Here is a 12977-nt window from a genome sequence, read left to right as displayed (position 1 = left end):
TAGACTCCGATGCTTCACTCCAGGTTTACTGTATCCCTTTGACCTTCTTATTGACGATGAAACACAGAAATTGCATCGGAATTAAATACAAAAGGCACAATGCCGACTTAAGTACAAGGAGACTGACTCTTCTTACTGTCTATGTTTTGAACCATCCCTGTGAAACTAGTTATAGATTCCGATGCTTCACTGCAGGTTTACTGTGTCCCTTGGACCTTCTTATTGACGATGAAACACAGAAATTACATCGGAATTAAATAAAATAGGCACAATGCCGACTTAAGTACAAGAAGACTGACTCTTCCAACTAACTATGTTTTGAACCATTCCTGTGACACTAGTTATACTATCCGATGCTTCACTTCAGATTTACTGTATCCCTTGGACCGTCTTATTGACGATGAAACACAGAAATTGCATCTGAATTAAATACAAAAGGCTCATTACCGACATAAGGACAAGAAGACTGACTCTTCTTACTGACTATGCTTTGAACCATTCCTGTGACACTAGTCATAGATTCCGATGCTTAAGTTCAGGATTACTTTAGACCTCTGACCTTCTTTTTCACGATGAAACACAGAAATGGCATCCGAATTAAATACAAAAGGCACAATGCCGACATAAGTACAAGAAGACTGACTCTTCTTACTGTCTATGTTTTGAACCATCCCTGTGACACTAGTTATAGTTTCCGATGCTTCACTCCAGGTTTACTGTATCCCTTGGTCCTTCTTATTAACGATGAAACACAGAAATTGCATCTGAATTAAATACAAATGGCACAATGCTGACTTAAGTACAAGAGGACTGACTCTTATTACTTACTATGTTTTGGACCATTTCTGTGACACTAGTAATAAATTCCGATGCATCACTTCGGGTTTACTGTATCCCTTGCACCACCGTATTGACGATGAAACACAGAAAATGGTTCGGAATTCAATACAAAAGGCACAATGCAGAATTAAGTACAAGAAGACTGACCCTTCCTACTGTCTATGTTTTGAAGCATTCCTGTGACACTAGTTATAGATTCCGATGCTTCACTCCAGGTTTACTGTATCCCTTGGACCTTCTTATTGACGATGAAACACAGAAATTGCATCGGAATTAAATACAAAAGGCACAATGCCGACTTAAGTACAAGAAGACTGTCTCTTCTTACTGTCTATGATTTGACCCATTCCTGTGACACTACTTATAGATTCCGATGCTTCACTTCAGGTTTACTGTATCCCTTGGACATTCTTATTGACGATGAAACACAGAAATTGCATCGGAATCAAATACAAAAAGCACAATACCGACTTAAGTACAAGAAGACTGACTCTTCTTACTGTCTATGATTTGAACCATTCCTGTGACACTAGTTATAGATTCCGGTGCTTCACTTCAGGTTTACTGTATCCCTTGGACCTTCTTATTGACGATGAAACACAGAAATTGCATCGGAGTAAAATACAAAATGCACAATGCTGACTTAAGTACATGAAGACCGACTCTTAATACTGACTATGTTTGGAACCATTCCTGTGACACTAGTTATATATTCCGATGCTTCAGTTGAGGTTTATTGTATCCCTTGGACCTCCTTATTGACGATGAAACACATAAATCGCATCGGAATTAAATACAAAATGCACAATGCTGACATAAGTACAAGAAGACTGACTCTTCTTACTGTCTATGTTTTGAACCATTCCTGTGACACTAGTTATAGATTCCGATGCTTCACTCCAGGTTAACTGTATCCCTTGGACCTTCTTATTGACGATGACACACAGAAATTGCATCGGAATTAAATACAAAAGGCACAATGCCGACTTAATTACAAGAAGACTGACTCTTCTTACTGTCTATAATTAAACCATTCCTGTGACACTAGTTATAGATTCCGATGTTTCACTTCAGGTTTACTGTATCCCTCTGACCTTCTTATTAACGATGAAACACAGAAATTGCATCGGAAATAAATAGAAAATGCACAATGCCGACTTAAGTACAAGAGGACTGACTCTTCTTGCTGTCTATGATTTGAACCATTCCTGTGACACTAGTTGTAGATTACGATGCTTCACCTCAGGTTTAGTGTATCCCTTGGACCTTCTTGTTGACGATGAAGTACAGAAATTGCATCGGAATTAAATACAAAAGACACAATGCCGACTTAAGTACAAGTAGACTGACTCTTCCAAATGTCTATGTCTTGAACCATTCCTGTGACACTAGTTATAGATTCCGATGCTTAACTTCAGGATTACTGTATCCCTCTGACCTTCTTATTGACGATGATATTCAGAAATTGCATCGGAATTAAATACAAAAGGCACAATGCTGAATTAAGTACAAGAAGACTGACCCTTCTTACTGTCTATGCTTTTAACCATTCCTGTGACACTAGTTATAGACTCCGATGCTTCACTCCAGGTTTACTGTATCCCTTTGACCTTCTTATTGACGATGAAACACAGAAATTGCATCGGAATTAAATACAAAATGCACAATGCCGACTTAAGTACAAGGAGACTGACTCTTCTTACTGTCTATGTTTTGAACCATCCCTGTGAAACTAGTTATAGATTCCGATGCTTCACTGCAGGTTTACTGTGTCCCTTGGACCTTCTTATTGACGATGAAACACAGAAATTACATCGGAATTAAATAAAATAGGCACAATGCCGACTTAAGTACAAGAAGACTGACTCTTCCTACTAACTATGTTTTGAACCATTCCTGTGACACTAGTTATACATTCCGATGCTTCACTTCAGATTTACTGTATCCCTTGGACCGTCTTATTGACGATGAAACACAGAAATTGCATCGGAATTAAATACAAAAGGCACATTACCGACATAAGGACAAGAAGACTGACTCTTCTTACTGACTATGCTTTAACCATTCCTGTGACACTAGTCATAGATTCCGATGCTTAAGTTCAGGATTACTGTAGACCTCTGACCTTCTTATTCACAATGAAACACAGAAATTGCATCCGAATTAAATACAAAAGGCACAATGCCGACATAAGTACAAGAAGACTGACTCTTCTTACTGTCTATGTTTTGAACCATCCCTGTGACACTAGTTATAGTTTCCGATGCTTCACTCCAGGTTTACTGTATCCCTTGGTATTTCTTATTGACGATGAAACACAGAAATTGCATCTGAATTAAATGCAAATGGCACAATACCGACTTAAGTACAAGAGGACTGACTCTTATTACTTACTATGTTTTGGACCATTTCTGTGACACTAGTTATAAATTCCGATGCATCACTTCGGGTTTACTGTATCCCTTGCACCACCGTATTGACGATGAAACACAGAAAATGGTTCGGAATTCAATACAAAAGGCACAATGCAGAATTAAGTACAAGAAGACTGACCCTTCTTACTGTCTATGTTTTGAAGCATTCCTGTGACACTAGTTATAGATTCCGATGCTTCACTCCAGGTTTACTGTATCCCTTGGACCTGCTTATTGACGATGAAACACAGAAATTGCATCGGAATTAAATACAAAAGGCACAATGCCGACTTAAGTACAAGAAGACTGTCTCTTCTTACTGTTTATGCTTTGAACCATTCCTAAGACACTAATTATGGATTACGATGCTTCACTTCGGGTTTGCTGTATCCCTTGGTCCTTCTTATTAACGATTAAACACAGAAATTGCATCGGAATTAAATACAAAAGGCACAATACCGACTAAAGTACAAGAAGACTGACTCTTCTTACAGTCTATGTTTTGAACCATCCTGTGACACTAGTTATAGATTCCGGTGCTTCACTGCAGGTTTACTGTATCCCTTTAACCTTCTTATGGACGATGAAACACAGAAATGGCATCAGAATTAAATACAAAAGGCACAATGCCGACTTAAGTACAAGAAAACCGACTCTTCCTACTGACTATGTTTTGAACCATTTCTGTGACAATAGTTACAGATTCCGATGCTTCAGTTGAGGTTTATTGTATCCCTTGGACCTTCTTATTGACGATGAAACACAGAAATCGCATCGGAATTAAATACAAAAGGCACAAAGCCGACATAAGTAAAAGAAGACTGACTCTTCTTACTGTCTATGTTTTGAACCATTCCTGTGACACTAGTTATAGATTCCGATGCTTCACTCCAGGTTTAATGTATCCCTTGGACCGTCTTATTGACGATGAAACACAGAAATTGCATCGGAATTAAATACAAAAGGCACAATGCCGAATTAAGTACAAGAAGACTGACTCTTCTTGCTGTCTATGCTTTTAACCATTCCTTTGACAGTAGATATAGACTCCGATGCTTCACTCCTGGTGTACTGTATCCCTTCGACCTTCTTTTTGACGATGAAACACAGAAATTGAATCGGAATTAAATACAAAAGGCCCAATGCTGACTTAAATACAAGGAGACTGACTCTTCTTACTGTCTATGTTTTGAACCATCCCTGTGACACCAGTTATAGTTTCCGATGCTTCACTCCAGGTTTACTGTATCCCTTGGTCCTTCTTATTGACGATGAAACACAGAAATTGCATGAGAATTAAATACAAAAGGCACAATGCCGACTTAAGTACAAGAAGACTGACTCTTATTACTGACTATGTTTTGGACCATTCCTGTGACACTAGTTATAAATTCCGATGCTTCACTTCAGGTTTACTGTATCTCTTGGACCATCTTATTGACGATGAAACACAGAAAATGGTTCGGAATTCAATACAAAAGGCACAATGCAGAATTAAGTACAAGAAGACTGACTCTTCTTACTGTCTATGTTTTGAACCATTCCTGTGACACTAGTTATAGATTCCGATGCTTCACTCAAGGTTTACTATATCCCTTGCACATTCTTATTGACGATATAACTCAGAAATTGCATCGGAATTAAATACAAAAGGCACAATGACGACTTAAGTACAGGAAGACTGTCTCTTCTTACTGTTTATGTTTTGAACCATTCCTAAGACACTAGTTATAGATTACGATACTTCACTCCAGGTTTACTGTATCCCTTGGACCTTCTTATTGACGATTAAACACAGAAATTGCATAGGAATTAAATAGTAAAAGCACAATGCCGACTAAAGTACAAGAACACTGACTCTTCTTACTGTCTATGTTTTGAACCATTCCAGTGACACTAGATATAGATACCGATGCTTCACTTCAGGTTTACTGTATCCCTCTGACCTTCCTATTGACGATGAAACACAGAAATGGCATCCGAATTAAATACAAAAGGCACAATGCCGAATTAAGTACAAGAAGACTGACTCTTCTTACTGTCTATGTTTAAAACCATTCCTGTGACACTAGTTATAGATTCCGATGCTTCACTCCAGGTTTACTGTATCCCTTGGACCTTATTATTGACGATGACACACAGAAATTGCATCGGAATTAAATACAAAAGGCACAATGCCGACTTAAGTACAAGAAGACTGACTCTTCGTACTGACTATGTTTTGAACCATTCCTGTGACACTACTTATAGATTCCGATGCTTCACTTCAGGTTTACTGTATCCCTTGGACCTTCTTATTGACGTTGAAACGCAGAAATAGCATCGGAATTAAATAGAAAAGGCACAATGCCGACTTAAGTACAAGAAGACTGACTCTTCTTACTGTCTATGATTTGACCCATTCCTGTGACACTACTTATAGATTCCGATGCTTCACTTCAGGTTAACTGTATCCCTTGGACCTTCTTATTGACGATGAAACACAGAAATTGCATCGGAATTAAATACAATAAGCACAATACCGACTTAAGTACAAGAAGACTGACTCTTCTTACTGTCTATGATTTGAACCATTCCTGTGACACTAGTTATAGATTCCGATGCTTCACTTCAGGTTTACTGTATCCCTTGGACCTTCTTATTGACGATGAAACACAGAAATTGCATCGGAGTAAAATACAAAATGCACAATGCTGACTTAAGTACATGAAGACCGACTCTTAATACTGACTATGTTTGGAACCATTCCTGTGACACTAGTTATATATTCCGATGCTTCAGTTGAGGTTTATTGAATCCCTTGGACCTTCTTATTGACGATGAAACACAGAAATCGCATCGGAATTAAATACAAAATGCACAATGCTGACATAAGTACAAGAAGACTGACTCTTCTTACTGTCTATGTTTTGAACCATTCCTGTGACACTAGTTATAGATTCCGATGCTTCACTCCACGTTTACTGTATCCCTTGGACCTTCTTATTGACGATGACACACAGAAATTGCATCGGAATTAAATACAAAAAGCACAATGCCGACTTAATTACAAGAAGACTGACTCTTCTTACTGTCTATAATTAAACCATTCCTGTGACACTAGTTATAGATTCCGATGTTTCACTTCAGGTTTACTGTATCCCTCTGACCTTCTTATTAACGATGAAACACAGAAATTGCATCGGAATTAAATATAAAATGCACAATGCCGACTTAAGTACAAGAGGACTGACTCTTCTTGCTGTGTATGATTTGAACCATTCCTGTGACACTAGTTGTAGATTCCGATGCTTCACCTCAGGTTTAGTGTATCCCTTGGACCTTCTTGTTGACGAGGAAATACAGAAATTGCATCGGAATTAAATACAAAAGACACAATGCCGAATTAAGTACAAGTAGACTGACTCTTCCAAATGTCTATGTTTTGAACCATTCCTGTGACACTAGTTATAGATTCCGATGCTTCACTAAAGGTTTACTGTGTCCCTTGGACCTTCTTATTGACGATGAAACACAGAAATTACATCGGAATTAATACAATAGGCACAATGCCGACTTAAGTACAAGAAGACTGACTCTTCCTACTAACTATGTTTTGAACCATTCCTGTGACACTAGTTATACATTCCGATGCTTCACTTCAGATTTACTGTATCCCTTGGACCGTCTTATTGACGATGAAACACAGAAATTGCATCGGAATTAAATACAAAAGGCACATTACCGACATAAGGTCAAGAAGACTGACTCTTCTTACTGACTATGCTTTGAACCATTCCTGTGACACTAGTCATAGATTCCGATGCTTAAGTTCAGGATTACTGTAGACCTCTGACCTTCTTATTCCCGATGAAACACAGAAATTGCATCCGAATTAAATAGATAAGGCACAATGATGACTTAAGTACTAGAAGACTGACACTTCCTACTGTCTATGTTTTGAACCATTCCTAAGACACTTTTTATTGATTCCGATGCTTCACCTCAGGTTTACTGTATCCCTTGGACCTTCTTATTGACGATGAAACACAGAAATTGCATCGGAATACAATACAAAAGACACAAGGCTGACTTAACTACAAGAAGACTGACTCTTCTTACTGACTATGCTTTGAACCATTCCTGTGACACTAGTTATAGATTCCGATGCTTAACTTCAGGATTACTGTATCCCTCTGACCTTCTTATTGACGATGAAACTTAGAAATTGCATCGGAATTAAATACAAAAGGCACAATGCTGAATTAAGTACAAGAAGACTGACCCTTCTTACTGTCTATGCTTTTAACCATTCCTGTGACACTAGTTATAGACTCCGATGCTTCACTCCAGGTTTACTGTATCCCTTTGACCTTCTTATTGACGATGAAACACAGAAATTGCATCGGAATTAAATACAAAAGGCACAATGCCGACTTAAGTACAAGGAGACTGACTCTTCTTACTGTCTATGTTTTGAACCATCCCTGTGAAACTAGTTATAGATTCCGATGCTTCACTACAGGTTTACTGTGTCCCTTGGACCTTCTTATTGACGATGAAACACAGAAATTACATCGGAATTAAATACAATAGGCACAATGCCGACTTAAGTACAAGAAGACTGACTCTTCCTACTAACTATGTTTTGAACCATTCCTGTGACACTAGTTATACATTCCGATGCTTCACTTCAGATTTACTGTATCCCTTGGACCGTCTTATTGACGATGAAACACAGAAATTGCATCGGAATTAAATACAAAAGGCACATTACCGACATAAGGTAAAGAAGACTGAGTCTTCTTACTGACTATGCTTTGAACCATTCCTGTGACACTAGTCATAGATTCCGATGCTTAAGTTCAGGATTACTGTAGAACTCTGACCTTCTTATTCACGATGAAACACAGAAATTGCATCCGAATTAAATACAAAAGGCACAATGCCGACATAAGTACAAGAAGACTGACTCTTCTTACTGTCTATGTTTTGAACCATCCCTGTGACACTAGTTATAGTTTCCGATGCTTCACTCCAGGTTTACTGTATCCCTTGGTCCTTCTTATTGACGATGAAACACAGAAATTGCATCAGAATTAAATACAAATGGCACAATACCGACTTAAGTACAAGAGGACTGACTCTTATTACTGACTATGATTTGGACCATTCCTGTGACACTAGTTATAAATTCCGATGCATCACTTCGGGTTTACTGTATCCCTTGGACCACCGTATTGACGATGAAACACAGACAATGGTTCGGAATTCAATACAAAAGGCACAATGCAGAATTAAGTACAAGAAGACTGACCCTTCTTACTGTCTATGTTTTGAAGCATTCCTGTGACACTAGTTATAGATTCCGATGTTTCACTCCAGGTTTACTGTATCCCTTGGACCTTCTTATTGACGATGAAACACAGAAATTGCATCGGAATTAAATACAAAAGGCACAATGCCGACTTATGTACAAGAAGACTGTCTCTTCTTACTGTTTATGCTTTGAACCATTCCTAAGACACTAATTATGGATTACGATGCTTCACTTCAGGTTTGCTGTTTCCCTTGGTCCTTCTTATTAACGATTAAACACAGAAATTGCATCGGAATTAAATACAAAAGGCACAATACCGACTAAAGTACAAGAAGACTGTCTCTTCTTACAGTGTATGTTTTTGAACCATTCCTGTGACACCAGTTATAGATTCCGGTGCTTCACTGCAGATTTACTGTATCCCTTTAACCTTCTAATGGACGATGAAACATAGAAATGGCATCAGAATTAAATAGAAAAGGCACAATGCCGACTTAAGTACAAGAAGACCGACTCTTCCTACTGACTATGTTTTGAACCACTCCTGTGACACTATTTATAGATTCCGATGCTTCAGTTGAGGTTTATTGTATCTCTTGGACCTTCTTATTGACGATGAAACACAGAAATCGCATCAGAATTAAATACAAAAGGCACAAAGCCGACATAAGTACAAATAGACTGACTCTTCTTACTGTCTATGTTTTGAACCATTCCTGTCACACTAGTTATAGATTCCGATGCTTCACTCCAGGTTTAATGTATCCCTTGGACCTTCTTATTGACGATGAAACACAGAAATTGCATCGGAATTAAACACAAAAGGCACAATGCCGACCTAAGGACAAGATGACTGACTCTTCTTACTGACTATGCTTTGAACCATTCCTGTGCACTAGCTATAGATTCCGATGCATCACTTCTGGTTTACTGTATCCCTCTGACCTTCTTATTGACGATAAAACACAGAAATTGCATCGGAATTAAATATAAAAGGCACAATGCTGAATTAAGTACAAGAAGACTGACTCTTCTTACTGTCTATGTTTTGAACAATTCCATTGACACTAGTTATGGATTGCGATGCTTCACTTGAGGTTTACTGTATCCCTTGGTCCTTCTTGTTGAAGATGAAACACAGAAATTGCATCGGAATTAAATACAAAAGGCAAAATGCCGACTTAAGTACACGAAGACTGACTCTTCTCACTGCCCATGATTTTGAAGCATTCCTGTGACACCAGCTATAGATTCCGATGCTACACTCCAGGTTTAATGTATCCCTTGGACATTCCTATTGACGATGAAACATAGAAATTGCATCGGAATTAAATACAAAAGGCACAATGCCGACTTAAGTACAGGAAGACTGACTCTTCCAACTGTCTATGATTTGAACCATTTCTGTGACACTAGTTATAGATTCCGATTCTTCACTTCAGGTTTACTGTATCCCTCCGACCGTTTTATTGACGATGAAACACAGAAATTGCATCGGAATGCAATACAAAAGGCACAAGGCCGACCTATCTACAAGAAGACTGACTCTTCTTACTGACTATGCTTTGAACCATTCTTGTGACACTAGTTATAGATTCCGATGCCTAACTTCAGGATTACTGTATCCCTCTAACCTTCTTAGTGACGATGAAACACAGAAATTGCATCGGAATTAAATACAAAAACCACAATGCCGATTTAAGTACAAGAGTACTGACTCATCTTATTGTCCATGTTTTGAACCGTCCCTGTGACACTAGTTATAGATTCCAATGTTTCACTCCAGGTTGACTGCATCCCTTGGACCTTCTTATTGACGATGAAACACAGAAATTGCATCGGAATTAAATACAAAAGGCACAATGCCGACTTAAGTACAAGAAGACTGACTCTTCTTACTGACTATGTTTTGAACCATTCCTGTGACACTAGTTATAGATTCCGTTGCTTCACTTCAGGTTTACTCTATCCCTCTGACCTTCTTATTGACGATGAAACTCAGAAATTGCATCGGAATTAAATACAAAAGGCACAATGCCGAATTAAGTACATGAAGACTGACTCTTCTTACTGTCTATGCTTTGAACCATCCCTGTGACACTAGTTTTAGATTCCGATGCTTCACTGGAGGTTTACTGTGTCCCTTAGACCTTCTTATTGACGATGAAACACAGAAATTACATCGGAATTAAATACAATAGGCACAATGCCGACTTACGTACAAGAAGACTGACTCTTCTTACTGTCTATAGTTTGAACCATTCCAGTGACACTAGTTATAGAGTCCGATGCTTCACTTCAGGTTTACTGTATCCCTTGGACCTTCTTATTGACGGTGAAACACAGAAATTTCATTGGAATTAAATACGAAGGGCACAATGCCAACTTTAGTACAAGAAGACTGACTCTTCTTACTGACTATGTTTTGAACCATTCCAGTGACACTAGTTATAGATTCCGATGCTTCACTTCAGGTTTACTGTATCCCGTAAACCTTCTTATTGACGATTAAAACGCAGAAATTGCATCGGAATAAAATACAAAAGACACAATGCCGACTTAAGTACAAGAAGACTGACTCTTACAACTGTCTATGTTTTGAACCATTCCTGTGACGCTAGTTATAGATTCCGATGCTTCCCTTCAGGTTTACTGTATCCCTTGGACTTTCTTATTGTCGATGAAACACAGAAATTGCATCGGAATTCATTACAAAAGGCACAAGGCCGACTTAACTACAAGAAGACTGACTCCTCTTACTGACTGTGCTTTGAACCATTCCTGTGACTCTAGTTATAGATTCCGATGCTTAACTTCCGGATTACTGTATCGCTCTGACCTTCTTAGTGACGATGAAACACATAAATTGCATCGGAATTAAATACAAAAGGCACAATGCCGACTTATGTACAAGAAGAGTGACTCTTCCTACTGTCTATGTTTTGACCCATTTCTGTGACACTAGTTATAGAGTCCGATGCTTCACTTCAGGTTTACTGTATCCCTTGGACCTTCTTATTTAAGGTGAAACACAGAAATTGCATCGGAATTAAATACGAAAGGCACAATGCCAACTTAAGTACAAGAAGACTGACTCTTCTTACTAACTATGTTTTGAACCATTCCTGTGACACTAGATATGGATTCCGATGCTTCACTTCAGGTTTACTGTATCCCTCTGACCTTCTTATTGACGATGAAAAACAGAAATTGCATCGGAATTAAATAGAAAAGCCACAATGCCGACTTAAGTACAAGAAGACTGACTCTTCTTACTGTCTATGCTTTGAACCATTCCTGTGACACTAGTTATAGATTCCGATGCTTCACTTCAGGTTTACTGTATCCCTTGCACCCTCTTATTGACGATGAAGCACAGAAATTGGTTCGGAATTCAATACAAACGTACAATGCCGACTTAACTACAAGAAGACTGACTCTAATTACTGACTATGCTTTGAACCATTCCAGTGACACTAGTTAAACATTCGGATGCCTAACTTCAGGATTACTGTATCCCACCGACCTTGTTGGTGACGATGAAACACAGAAATTGCATCGGAATTAAATACAAAAAGCACAATGCCGACTTAAGTACAAGAATACAGACTCATCTTACAGTCTATGATTTGCACCATTCCTGTGACACTAGTTATAGATTCCGATGCTTCACTTCAGGTTTACTGTTTCCCTTGGACCTTCTTATTGACGATGAAACACAGAAATTGCATCGGAATTAAATACAAAAGGCACAATGCCGACTTATGTACAAGAAGACTGACTCTTCCTACTGTCTATGTTTTGAACCATTTCTGTGACACTAGTTATAGAGTCCGATGCTTCACTTCAGGTTTACTGTATCCCTTGGACCTTGTTATTTACGATGAATCACAGAAATTGCATAGGAATTAAATACAAAAGGCACAATGCCGACTTAAGTACAAGAAGACTGACTCTTCCAACTGTCTATGTTTTGAACCATTCCTGTAACACTAGTTATACATTCCGATGCTTCACTTCAGGATTACTGTATCCCTCTGACCGTCTTATTGACGATGAAACACAGAAATTGCATCCGAATTAAATAGAAAAGGCACAATGCTGACTTAAGTACTGGAAGACTGACTCTTCCTACAGTCTATGTTTTGAACCATTCCTGTGACACTAGTAATAGATTCCGTTGCTTCACTTTAGGTTTACTGTATCCCTCTGACCTTCTTATTGACGATGAAACACAGAAATTGCATCGGAATTAAATACAAAAGGCACAATGCCGACTTAAGTACAAGAAGACTGACTCTTCATACTGTCTATAATTTGAACCATTCCAGTGACACTAGTTATAGATTCCGATGCTTCACTTCATGTTTACTGTATCCCTTGGACCTTCTTATCGACGATGAAACACAGAAATTGCATTGGAA

Source organism: Schistocerca serialis, chromosome 8 (assembly GCF_023864345.2).
Source record: "Schistocerca serialis cubense isolate TAMUIC-IGC-003099 chromosome 8, iqSchSeri2.2, whole genome shotgun sequence".
In the NCBI taxonomy this organism is placed as follows: Eukaryota; Metazoa; Arthropoda; class Insecta; order Orthoptera; family Acrididae; genus Schistocerca; species Schistocerca serialis.
The sequence above is the reverse complement of the archived record's forward strand: the minus strand, read 5'-3'. Positions refer to the sequence as shown.